A 14026-nucleotide genomic window follows, 5' to 3' on the forward strand; every position below is an offset into this window, starting at 1 on the left:
CATATAAGACAGTTCATATGCTGCATTTTGAATATTACCTTCAGTATGCTTTTCTGCATTATCATAATGACCATGGTTTAAAATAATCAAGAGTTTATTTTATATTTGTATGATATATAAATATATATAAAAGAAAACACTTCAGGATTACGATTCAGAATTTTTCCTCAGTATCACATCATCATTCATAAATAACCTCCTCAGTTTAGAGTGTACTCCAAGGCAGATATTTGGATTGGAGTACTTTTCCTAATGGACCAGCTCAGCCATAATTTTCATAAAAACAATACATCTATTAAGGTCAAGAGAGGAGGTTCAGAATCTCATGTTCTACATGCATCTGCCTTCTAGATTCATCTTTCAGCAAACACTTATAGAGTATCTGCAACTGTGCCATGGACTATGTTGGACACAAAGATAAATGAGTAATCGGCATGCATTAGTGGAAAGAGCTTAAAATAATTTATGTAGCATGCTTAGTTCATTGCCTGGAACAGAATAAACCCACAGTAAGTATTAGCTACTGCAATGATGGCAGTGCCAATGACGACCCTTCTACATAAGAAAACATTCCAGAATTTCTGTGCTTTCGGTTTTCACAAATACAGTGTGCCATTAATTTCATTTTTAATAACAGCAAGCTTTCTTCCCGCCAGGGAAGAAGGGTCAGACAAATGCACCAAAACATACAACACAATGAGTGATATGATTAGAGAGGTGAAACCAAAGTATCGTAGTCCCTCCAAAAAGGGTGTGGAAATGAGGAAAGACTGCCTTCTTTTGGGGGTTAATATTTGATCTGGCTTTTGAAAGATGGGCAGCACTTAATTAAAGAGTTCAGCTAGATTACAGAATACATAAATGGAGTTGTCAGGTAATACAGCAGTTAATCTTGAAAACCAAGCTTACAGCTTATTTTAGATTTTATTCACCAAAAAATAGGGAGCCTGTAAAAGTATTTGAACAGCGAAGTAAAATATACATATTCATATTTACATATATGCATGCATATATGTGTACGTGTATATATATATTGTTCAAAGTACATAGCTACCCTACTCCAAAATACTTTCTTCCTTCTTGGTCAGTAATTTACCCTTACATTCTGGGGAGGTGATGGTCTGACTGCAGAGGGCAAGCTAGAAGAGCTAGGTGCACATGACGTCAGGAACTGTGTTCTAGCCTTGGCGGGCTGCACACTGGCCTAAGGTGTGGAGGCTGCGTGACAACCTGGACCCTGCAGAGCCTGGAGGAGACTTTTCCTCAGGAGACCTGTGGATACCCTTGGGGAAGCTGGAGGCTGCCTTCCCATGTCTCATGAGAGATGCCTCATTTGTTCTGTAGCACTTACACAGGAAGGATTGTACTAGAAGACTGAAATGCTACCTGTCCTAGAGGCTGGGAGAGAGAGAGAGCTCCTGCTTAGATCTGGAAAGATCTGGGAGCAGAAAGTTTGTGTGTCTGTATCTTAAGACTGGGATTATTCTTTTTCTACTGCTTGGAGTATTAGCTTCCTAGGACTGGCATAACGAGCTGAGTGGGTGAAGACAACAGAAGTTTATTCTCTGCAAGTTCTGGAGGCTGGAAACCCCAAATCAAGGTGTTGTTAGGGCCATGCTCTCTCTGAAGACTCTAAGGGAGGAATCCTTCCTAGTCCCTCCTAGTTTCTGGAGATTGCTGGCAATTCTTGGTATTCCTTGGCTTGTCTGCAGATGCATCCCTCTAATCTCTCCCTCTGTCTTCATACGGCCTTCTTCCCTGCGTGTGTCTGTGTCCAAATTTCCCTCTGCTTGTAAGGATACCAGTCATTAAATTAGGGCTCACACTAACACAGTATGAGCTTATCTTAACTTGATTACATCTGTAAAGACCAATTTCCAAATAAAGTCCTAGTCATAGGTTCCAGGGATTGGGACTTCAACATACCTTTTTGGGGAACACGGTTCAACCCCTAACAGTTGGCTTGTTTGGTCACCAAAGAGAAAATGCGGTGTCTCTCACCATTCTCTCTGATCTAGAGACCTAATATCCTAACTAAATAAGGACTTACAGAGCCACGAGCACTCTGCATCCCAAGAGGTGGGGACAGAAAGCTTCACAAGTGCCTGAAAAAAAAAAAGCTTCCTATCTCACAATATTCCTGCCCTGCCCCAGAAATGCTCCAAGGGTCCAGTCTCAAGATGAAAGGGAGCCATCATTAGAAGTGATGATCTACCGAAGTAATGAAACCTTTAGGACAACCCCATCCTGCTTCACAGCACTGTTTACCTCAGTCCCAACCCCTCCCCCACCCCACCCAGAAGGTTCGCTCTCATTGCTCAGACTCAGCTGAACAGTTCTCAAAAGCTTAGGCAGGTATGCAAGGGTGACAGCCCTGGAGACCTAATGAGGCTCACCTAGAAAGAGAAATGTGGTTGAGTCATTTGGCCTGAGGTAGCTGAAAGAAATGCTCCAGAAAGGAGTGTTAGGACCATTACTGGCCTGTGCAGAAATAGCAATGTTGGCATACTTCTACTTTATTCTTTTGCTTAATATAAAAAAAGAGAAATGAAAGCTTTGCATTTTTCTCTAAACTAAAAATAACAATCAGTAGGGTTTTACTATTGTTTTTCTTGTCAGCTCAGAATCAGCAGAATCAGAATCTCCACATGTCAAACATATGGGTGAGAGTATTACGTATACAGACTTCAACTCTCTTCTTAGGACATGCTTGTGTTTACATTGATTGACCCAGGATGACAGCTAATGACAGCTGATGGGATTGATCATAATTGTAATCAATTCTTTGTTTCTTACCTAAAGTAAATAAATTGTAATCAATTCTTTGTTTAATAACTTGTAAAAATTATTTATTTCAAGTCTGCTTACCTTACTTATTATTAAGCTCCATGAGTATTGGGCCTCTATTTGATTCACTTCTATATCCCCAATATGGTTCTCATTACACAGTAAAAACTCAATGGGTATTTGGGAAATGTTTATAGGCCAAAAGGGCTACCCCTATAGAGGAATGGAAAGGAAGATCCAATGAGTCATTCTGCAGTTACGGACCTCATCATCAAATGAATATGAAACACTATCGGCCCCCAGAATTATTGAGCTGGGAAACTGTTGACTTTGAAAGTTGAGAGTCATAGAGTTGCTTGATCGGTATCCCACACAAAATTAAGGCACCAAATCCAATGTCCAGCATTAATTTAGAACATAAGTGCTAAAACTTTGCTCATATCTTTAATTCAAATCCAAAGTTTACCAAAGAAAGTGATAAAATCTATATCCATCTGAGTTTACAGAAAGTTCTTTTCCCATACTTGCTAGCCCTCCCCTTAAAACAGATTACCACAACTTCTAATTCAGAGGTTTATAGACAATATGAACACACTAATTTTTCATAGCCTTATTCATTAAAATTGTGTGTTTTCACTGTATACTTCTTTCAACTTTCCTGTATGTTTAAAAATTTTCATGATAATATTTTGAGAAAATTATCTAAGTTATAAAGGAAGAGTGGATATGGGTCACTACTGTCACTGTTTGAGTAGACAGCAGGTACTTAAAATGTTTATATAGTAATGAAATGACTATCTATGCATATGTATGTACTTTTGCTTTGTACTTTTAACATTTATAAGCATGCTTTACCACTTAATAGCTCTGTGAACCTTAGGCAAATAATTTCTCTGAACTTCTTCTGTAACATAAGAATATGTCACATGCCTGAAGGCAGTGGGTTGGATCAGATGATTTCTTGATATCATTTTCTGATGAATGCTAATAGAGGCAGCTGGAGTATACAACTTAAGCTGTTCACAGATATACATGTGTGTGCTGAACCAAGATTGCCACTTCTGTAGTAAAAAATTATCAAAATCAGCAGTTTCCTATGATTCAGCCTAATACATACATATATAATATAATACTGGGCTGGCCAGAAAGTTCATTTGGGTTTTTCTGTAAGATGTTACAGAAAAACCCAAACGAACTTTTTGGCCAACCCAATATCTACCAGATAGTCTATTTATCCAATATGTACTTACTTGGCACCCACTTTGTGCCAGGCATTGTCAGTTTTTAAGATACAAAGAGGAACAGTTCCTGCACTAAAGGAGCATATAGTGCAGTCTCTTTCTCCCAAGGTGTTTGCTCTAACAGCAATGTTTGTCACGTGCCATGGAAACAGAGAGACTAGACCACTAACTGTAAGTGATTAAAGGGGACTTCACTGCAGATATGATAGGAGGCTCCCAGAAGAAGAAAATGATGTTAATGGCATTAAGATACCGCTAAGAGATAGCGTGAGGGTATGAAAGGATCTGTCCTGTCAGGGAACGGTGAGAAGCTCACTGTAATAGAAGCACAGCATACGGGAGAGAGGTATTAAGGAACAGAGGCGGGGGGTATAAGTTGGGTCATATTACAAAGACCATGCTGAGTTTAAGATTTTACCTAATTTATAGTGTCACTATCAGCTTTGATTTTGAAAAAGATTGATTTTAGATAGGTAACTCTGGTGAAAATATGGAAGACAGACTAAAACTGGGAGAAGCAGGTCTCCAGGTAACCAGATAGGAAATTATTGCAGTAGTCCAAATGAATGGCAGTAGGAGGATATGAGTGAGGCTGGATTCATAGAGATTTTTGGCAAAAGAACTGGCAGGATTTGTTAACAATACCAAATATATCTTCCATTAAATTTGGGAACTTTTAGTTCATTATTCCCTTGAATCTTTTTTCTGCATTGTTTTCCATCTCCTTTTCAGACTCCACTTATATTCACATTAGACCTTCTGATACTATCCTACAAGTGACAGAGCCTCTGTTCATTAAATGTGGGAAACTCACTTAATGCTTTTCTCCTCTTTGAAGTATCAGTGCTTCTTCTGTTTCTGCCCACCTTTGTTTGTCCTCCAATGGCTTCAGATAGTTGTGATATATATATACATATACACACACACACATATATACATATAATTACACACACAATATGTGTGTATGCATCTATGTGTGCAGGTATAAAATTATGTGTATATTGTGAATTTATGTATATACTGTGTATGTGTGTAATTGTTCTCATTGGGATGGTTGATCTGATCTGAGCTATTCTGCCATTACTAGAAGAAGAACCCATACCTAACACAAGATTAAATGTATTCCCTGTTTAGAAAGTAATTAGAAAAAAATCAATAAATAATAAGGTCCTTAAATGCAAAATGAAACATATAAGAAAAAACAAATAACTCAGTAGAAAAATGAGCAAAAGAATGAATAAACATTTCATAGAGGGGAAAACACAAATGGTCGATAAACATATAAAAATTATCAACTCTAGGAATAGTCAAGTAACTTCAAATTAAGATAACAAACTTATACTTATTTTAACAAAAATTAAGACAAATAACAAAAGCAAGAGATGGATCAATGGAAATTGATCTGCTTGTAGGAATATAAAATTGTACTTTGGAAAAGAACTTGATATTATCTTGAGAAGTTGATCATTTGCTATGACTCAGCAATTCTGTTCCAAAATATAAACAACCTAGAAAATCTCTTTATTTGTGCATCGGGAGAAATGTATTGGAATGTTTAGAGAAGTGTGTTTCATAATAACTAAAAAAACTGGAAAATCAACTCTCCGTTTCTAAAATGACAAATTTTGATACAATCACGAAGTTAATATCACTCAGCAATGAAAACGAATGACCTACTACTACAGACACTAATATGTATTATCGTAGAAACAACATCAAGTAGAAAAAGACTAGACAGATACATATGAAACCATTTTTATAAAGCTCAAAAAACAAGGAAATAAATTACATCTCATTTCAATTCATATGGATATGTGGTAAAACTATTTTTTAAGAGAATGATTAATGAAAAATTCAGCATAGAGTTTACCTCTGGGAAGGAAATAGGAGATGGATAAGTAGAGAATAAAAAGATATTGGTATTTTTCTAATTCTTATGGAGGTGATGGGTTCACCGGCATTCATTTTAAAATGTGCTTCATAAAGTATTTATATTTACATATAATTTTTTAATGTATAAAATAAATTAAAAGGTAGAAGAGGCAGAAAATTGGGTGAGCTTGGAAAAAAGATGAATAATGTAATAGCAGGGAGAATCTCTTGCTGCTGTTTTCAACTGAGTAAATACTACTTGGCTAAATATATATTTTTGTAAATCCCAATTTGAATGACATTTAAATAATTAGGTCATCAGATGCCTTTTAGAATTAGCCTATCTTTCGGAGTTATGAGGCTTTCAAAAGTCATTTCTGTTAAAAATGATATTCTGAGTATTTATAAACTAGTAATTTGTACAAAACATTTTTTGATAAAATAATTTTGACTTCAATTTTATGTACACTTGTACATAGTACTAGCACTTGTAAATTCGTACTTAAGTTTATTATTTAAATGAGCCCTCCCCTTTGGTTTACAAGTAGTTTGATAGTATATACCAAATAACTACTGAGACAGAAAATATTAAAATCTATTATTTCCAGATAAAGTTTCTGAGTCAAATCCTCTCCCTCAATATCTCATCTAAACTGATACGTGCTTTTTTTCTTTTTCAAAATGTGGGTCATTTTGAAAGAAGTGCTTTCAGAAGAAAAATACGTATGATTAATGCTAACTTGAAAAGATACCCTAAAATTCTGTGGTCTTCTGAACATCACATGTTGAATAAAGCTATTTGAGATCATATGATCATGTTTTAGATTTCCCAAAAAGGCCACAGAGCCTATTTCTAGTAATGTTATAGAGTTCATCTTGAAAGCAGCTGGGAATGTTTAGGGAAATAGTCACAATTTGGAATGTAATTAGATTCTTAGTCATTAGGGTAAAGGACATACCAGACAACAATCAATATGCCAGGTTTTCTTAGACCAAAAACAGAAAGTGAATTATAAATCAAGAAATAAATTCCAGAGGGGGGAAAAAATTCCTTATTTGTTTCTTCTACTTACCAAGTATGTTTTAAGTTCCACTGAGTCAGTTTCTCCAATCTGATGATCCGTGAACACTGAAAATTAAAAGTATACGTGATTAAGAGCAGGGACAATGCCCATTTGGAGTAAAGTTGAGATCTTTCCTATTCACATATGGTCTGCGGACCAGGTGGGAGTTTGGTAGAAATGCAAAACCTTGGCCCAGCCAGACTCAGAGTCAGAATCTTCATCACCACAAGACCCCTGTGCGATTTACATGCACATTAAATTGAGGGACTCACTGGTGTAGATTAAGTTTATTTCAAATAAAGTTACATAAAAACCATTTGCTTTCCTTCAGGTCATTAAATTCCACAGTAATACATATGAGTAACATGAGAAAGATGTTGCTGTTGCTATTTTCTTTTACTCTCTCTTCTACTAAAAAAAATATATTATATCTCTTTTTCTGGATATTTGTTTGTGTGAACTGGAAAAAACAGAAAAGGAGGAATTCCCTTTAGGATGAAGGACAAATACAAGATCTTCAAGGGCAAATACCAAGCTGGAATTATTGTTCTGTTAAAAATCCTTTCCGGGCTTCCCTGGTGGCGCAGTGGTTGAGAGTCCGCCTGCCGATGCAGGGGACATAGGTTCGTGCCCCGGTCTGGGAGGATCCCACATGCCGCAGAGCGGCTGCGCCCGTGAACCATGGCCACTGAGCCTGTGTGTCTGGAGCCTGTGCTCCACAACGGGAGAGGCCAGCCACAACAGTGAGAGGCCCGCGTACCGCAAAAAAAAAAAAAAAAAAAAAAAAAAAAAATCCTTTCCTGTTGTTGTTGTTTTTTAATTACAAGATAAAAGAAAACAGCCATCCCACTTGATATTAACATTTTAATGTATGAAGGTTGAGTTAAGAAGAACTGGAAGTACCCAGTTAAGATTCTGCCATTACAGTTTATGGGTAACACAAAACTAAAAGTTTTTAAAATACTTAGAAATGAGGCTTTTCCTCATTTCCCTGTATAATCCATCAGCGAGTGCTGTCAGTTCATGCTCTCCTGTATATTTCCAGGTGTTCTCCATTTCCTCTGAAACGCTTTTCATCCAAAATCACCATCATCTCTCTCCTGGGCCAGAGCATTAACCACCTAACTGGTTCTCCTAACTGGTCTCCCTACATTCCCGCTTGTCTCTCTCCAATCTTCTCAGATGGCAATCAGAGGGACCTTTGTAAACATAAATCAGACCATCACCTTCATGACTCAAGGCACTTCATGACACTGGCTCCTGCACGATGGCCCAATGGGCCCTACGTGGAAAGGCCCCTGCTTCTTTCACCACAGGGTATCTCCGTGCTCTTCCCAGGGTACACCTCCCACCAGCCTCAAGCCCTTATTTCTGGCCCTTTTCTGCCTCTGGGTCTTTGTACCTGTAACTCTCACCTCACCCCAACACATATACTCTGGCTTTTTTCACATTTTCATCCTTCAGCTCAAAGTTTCCCTCTGCGGACAGGCTTTCCTGGCCTGGCCACATTATTTGAATAGCACCTGGCCCCTTATACCCCAGTCATTTGATCTCATCACTTTCTTTTCTAGTATCCCATGTTTCAACCTATAATAATCTTGCTGCTTGGGTCTCCTGTTTGTTTTTTATATATATAAATTTATTTTTTTATTTGTTTGTTTCTTTGTTTTTGGCTGCGTTGTGTCTTCGTTGTTTTGTGCGGGCTTTCTCTAGTTGTGGTGATCGGGGGTTACTCTTCTTTGTGGTGCGTGGCCTTCTCACTACAGTAGCTTCTCTTGTAGCGGAGCACAGGCTCTAGGTGCACGGGCTTCAGTAGTTGTGGCACATGGGCTTAGTTGCTCCGCGGCATATGGGATCTTCCCGGACCAGGGCTCGAACTGTGTCCCTGCATTGGCAGGCGAATTCTTAACCACTGTGCCATCAGGGAAGCCTGGATCTCCTGTTAATTGCCTGTCTCCCCAACTGGACTTTGTGGTCTGTGAAAATAGAGACTGGTCTATCTTTTTCACTGCTCTGTCCCTAGCACCTAGCACAACATCTTGCATAGAGAGGTGCCCAATAAACATTCGATGAATGAAACGAAATGAATTAACATTACCAAGATATGGCTCTTAGATGGTTATTAAATATGTTTTGTAGTTAATTGTTTCTTAGTAACTTTTTTCAAATAGAAAAAAACTTAAAACATCCTAATGATATCATTGAACTATAAATTGTTAATCACCTTCATGTTTCTCATTAATATTATAATCTCTAGATATCATGGCCACTAAACTTAGGAGAATATATTTGTCAACCAAATCTTCTATCCCCAAATCACCTTTGATAGTGCCCACAGGTATTTTCCTAAGAACCACATCTAATGTCACACCTATGGTAGACACAGATAGTTGTCTACACAATCTGTTCTCCCTTCTCCCTTCCTAATAGAACCTCTATTGTTTTTGAAACAGAAATATGCCCAGATAGCATTTCTCAGCCTTCCTTGAGGTAAGGTGAGTGCCATGAAACACATTTCTGGCAAGAGAGACAGAAACTTTAAATCTTTTTTTTTTTTTAATAATTTTTACTGGTTTACCCAGGATATTCTTTTTTAAAAAATTTATTTGGTTGCACCAGGTCTTAGTTGTGACAGGCAGGCTCCTTGGTTGCAGCTCACAGGCTCCTTAGCTGCGGCATGCATGTGGGATCTAGTTCCCTGGTCAGGGATTGAACCCGGGCCCCCTGCATTGGGAGCACGGAGTCTGAACCACTGCACCACCAGGGAAGTCCCCAGAAAGTTTAAATCTTTAGAGAACGTTTTGCATTCTTCATAAGGCCTCCACTAGTTGCTGTGGGATGCTTCCACCAATTTCCAGTCTGAGACTTGAACATGGTGGCTTGAGCTACAGCAGCCGCCACCCAACCATGAGTAGAAGGTGGGAGAATCACAAAGACCTTGCCCCTGACACCCTCGAGACATTGAACCAAAACCAGCAACTACTAGCCTTCAAATTTCTTGGTGAAAAACAAAGCTGAGTTTGTTTAAGCCACTGCTTTACCAGGTTTTCTGTATTACTTGTTTTTGACATTTGAAATTATGCTGATTGGCTGGCATAGGTTTTTTTAAATTTTTATTTTTATTGAAGTATAGTTGATCAACAATGATGTGTTAGTTACAGGTGTACACTCGATTACTTTAAAACCTGCAGTGTCTCTACTGACTATATGATAAAAATCCAGACTTCTTCCTGTAGAACCCAGGGACTTTCACAGTCTAACCCAAGCCACCTTCTACCATCACTTCTCATACCTCAGCCATGCGTTATTACAGCCCCTCAACAACCTGCTCTCACCAATGCTTCCTACACCTCAAATGACTCTGAACTTCTCCCCTTTTCCTACTACATCACACATCTCCAAACCTCTATGTCTACTACTCCTCTTACTACCTCCTGCTGGAACCTCCAGTTCCAGCATCCTGCCCTCCATAAGCCTTCCATGTCTCTCTGAGTCAGTTTCCTTGCCCATTCTTCTCTGCCTCCCAGTGTCATTACAGTACTTATGACACTGCGTTATAATTGGCCCATTATGCATCTGTTCCCTCTAGTCTGTGAGACATAGGCCTGGTATGTTAGTCATCTTAGAATCTTAAACACCAAACATTCCACTGGTTACCATAACCCCTAAAAATCATTCATCAAATAAATGAATGAATATCTCTCAGCTCACAGTGACTGTTGTGTTAAAATCATTACATCTCACTGTGTCTCTCCATGAATTATTCCCTTTTTTCGAGCACCTACTATGTGCCAGACTCTATACTAAGCATTAGGGATAAAGCACTGAACAAAAGAGACAAAATTTTGTCCCTGGATAGATTTTCCTCTATTGAAAAAATTTATGGAAATGAAGTGAAAATCAATGAAAGGATATTACAATAAACCAAACCTGAGCAGTAATAAGTAATGAAGGCAGGGTTGGTAAGGTGACACACCAAGGTGCCAGTGTAGTGCAAAAAGTATCATTCAGAAAATAAAAAATAATTCTAAGCCTACCTCATTAGAATGTGAAGAAGACAGCAAGAATCTAATTTCCACTGTTTATGCTAGATACAGTTACTACTAAGGTATAAAAAAAGTAAAATGAAACAAATGTTTCTATGTATACATTCAGATATATGTGCAATAAGGCTTATTACATTATTGTTTACAATAGTCAAGCTTTGGAAACAATCTAAATATTCCTCAGTAGGGGATTCATTAAATAAAATATGGTGATTTCATACTGTGGAATGTTATGCAGCCATTAAAAGAATAAGAAAGTCTTATAGCTACTGATACAGAAAAAAAAACCTCTAAGATATGTTACTAAAAGATAAGGCAATCCACAGAATAACATAGATAACATTTATTTCTTAAAGGTATGTATATGTATGCAACGTATTTACTAAAGTTATAGAAATAGAACTGCAGAAAGAAGGAAAAACAGAAGGATGGAAGGAAGGAAGGAAGGAAAGAAGGAAGAAAAACTGACACAAGAAAAATGAAAAGTCTCAATAGTACTTGTATGTGTAAAAGAAATCAATTTCTCTCCCAAGAAGAAAATGTAATTTTTCTCCCAGGAAGAAAACTTTAGGCCCAGCTTACATCAGTGATTCCTTGAAACCTTTAAGGAAGAAATAACACCAATCTTACACAAAGTCTTCTAGAAAAAAGAAATAAGGAAATATTTCCAATCTCATTTTAGGAGGGCAGCAGGTTGATATCAAATTCTGACAAGAATTTTATAAGAAAGAAGTACAACAAGAACAAGCCAATTTCTCCCATGAGCACAGATATAAAAATCATACACAAAATATAAGCAAATCAAATCTAGTAGTATATGAAAAGGATAAAATACCACAACCAAGATTTGTTTCGACTAGAAACACATGGGTGATTTAATACTTAAAATCTTTTAATAAAATTCAACAAACTTAAAGAAAAAGAAAACAGAAAGCTCATATGGTCATCTCAAAAGGTCCAGGAAAAAAATAATCATTTGATAAAACTCAACATTCATTCATAGTAGAAAAACTTTGTAACAAACTAGGAATGCAGAGGAACTTCCATAATCTGATAGCCACAATAACAAAACAAAACAGAAAAAGCCTACAGCAAACACCATAATTTATAAAGGAAGGAGCTGTCTTTAGTCAACTGGCACATACTAGGTACTTAAGAAAGAGCTGTTGAATGAATAAATCGCATTTAATTTATTTTATTCTAAAATAGAAACACTAAAACATGCTTGTTACAAAATAAAATTATCTTAGCAAGACAGTAACTGCTATTAGAAAATATTTCCAAATTATCTGTTAAAAATAAATAGAACATCTGGTAGTGGCACCAGGTGCTGAGAGTTTACCATGATCCAGTCGCCTTACATTTGGTACCTTATTTAATCCTTACAAAAGGATTAAGAGTATCTGCTACAAGACAAATACTATTAATATACACATTTTACAGATGAGGGAAATAAGGCTTAGAGTCACACAGCTTGCCTAACTCACAGAGTTACTAAAGAGCAGAAGGATTTGACCTCAAACAATCTGTCTCTCACAATACCTTTTTAACCGCTATGTTACACTATCTTCAATTTTTAAACCACTTTTCACTACAGTATGTAATTTTTGAAAGCCAACAAGAAAAAGGGGGGAAAAAAGCAATAGGCAGACTCCTACTTCCTAAAAGGAGATATGAGACATAATGAAAGTGCTTGAAATGGCACATATTGGAGCCAAAATGGTGGTTGTTAATAAAACTGAGAAAGGGTGGATGACTTTCCCACAGAAACTGTGGAAACACAGATGCTGTCCAACCTTAGAAATGTAAAATTGTTCATGTTTTTGATCTCTGGACCAAAGGAAAAACTACAAATTCCAATGTTTGGAACATTTAATGGAAGAGTTTTAAAGGAAACCATTATTATAATCATGGTACCCACCAGCATTATGAGAATCCAAGCTCTGTCAACATTTCTTTATAAATTCACTATTAGGACTTTCTAACTCATCCAGTATTATTCAGTTAGAGCTTAAAAATCTGAAATGTAAGATCTTAAATTGTGAGTGATATTATTCCAAGAATTATGCAGAGGAAAATGGATATCATGTGATACAGACACAATAGAAAAATGTTTGGCTTATGCAGGATTTTAACAGGTATTAGCTGTCTTTTACTTTGTTTTTCTTGCTTTGGAAGAAGGTTTACGGGAGGATGGTTGACCTGGGATGGAAGACTGTATTGTCAACTCAACCATGAGCAAAATTTTTAAAGTTTAGTATGTTATATACAGTTTGATAAACTGTTTAAAAACCTAGATATTGTCTCCACTTTCTAAGCCTACACAAAGGCTTGGAATCTCATAAAGAGAGATTATTTTTAAGAACTCTGGAACTTTGTTTTTAGTCTAAACCATAAAACAAACAAACAAACAAAACAAACAAACAAAAAACCGAAAGAATAGCCATTTCTAATCCTGTCCAGTACATTCCAGCTAAATGGAGGTAAGAAGACATAGAATAAAAGGAGCTATTCGGTCATTTCAGAACTTCAACAAATATTGAGTTAAAATATTTTCTCAGTAAAGGTTAAGGCTGAAGAGCTCTGATTCCTCTGAAAATGCTTCTCTTATCTCTAACCTCCATGTTCCTTGACATTATTATTTTTTTCATCTCCCTTCCTTGAGATGACTTGTCTTTAAAACTAAATCAAAGGTGGAAAAAGAAATGTAGCAAATTGTATCTCACGAAGGCAAATGAAATAAACTTTAATGACTCAATCTGGAATTATAGCTCATGTCACCATTTATCATGCTTGAAAACCATGATGAACGTTTTGTAGGATCACATTACATGGCTAAGTCAGAAGAGAATGAATGAAACAATGCAATCCATCTGATTCATTATGGCCAATCTCTCCAGTCACAAATATGGAAGAAACCAAGAAAACTCAGGCCCTTCATTGACACTGAAAAATAACATAATGAACTGCCCAAGGCCACCCCATTTTCCTGGAATCACATAAATGTAACCTTATG

Source organism: Phocoena sinus, chromosome 12 (assembly GCF_008692025.1).
Source record: "Phocoena sinus isolate mPhoSin1 chromosome 12, mPhoSin1.pri, whole genome shotgun sequence".
In the NCBI taxonomy this organism is placed as follows: Eukaryota; Metazoa; Chordata; class Mammalia; order Artiodactyla; family Phocoenidae; genus Phocoena; species Phocoena sinus.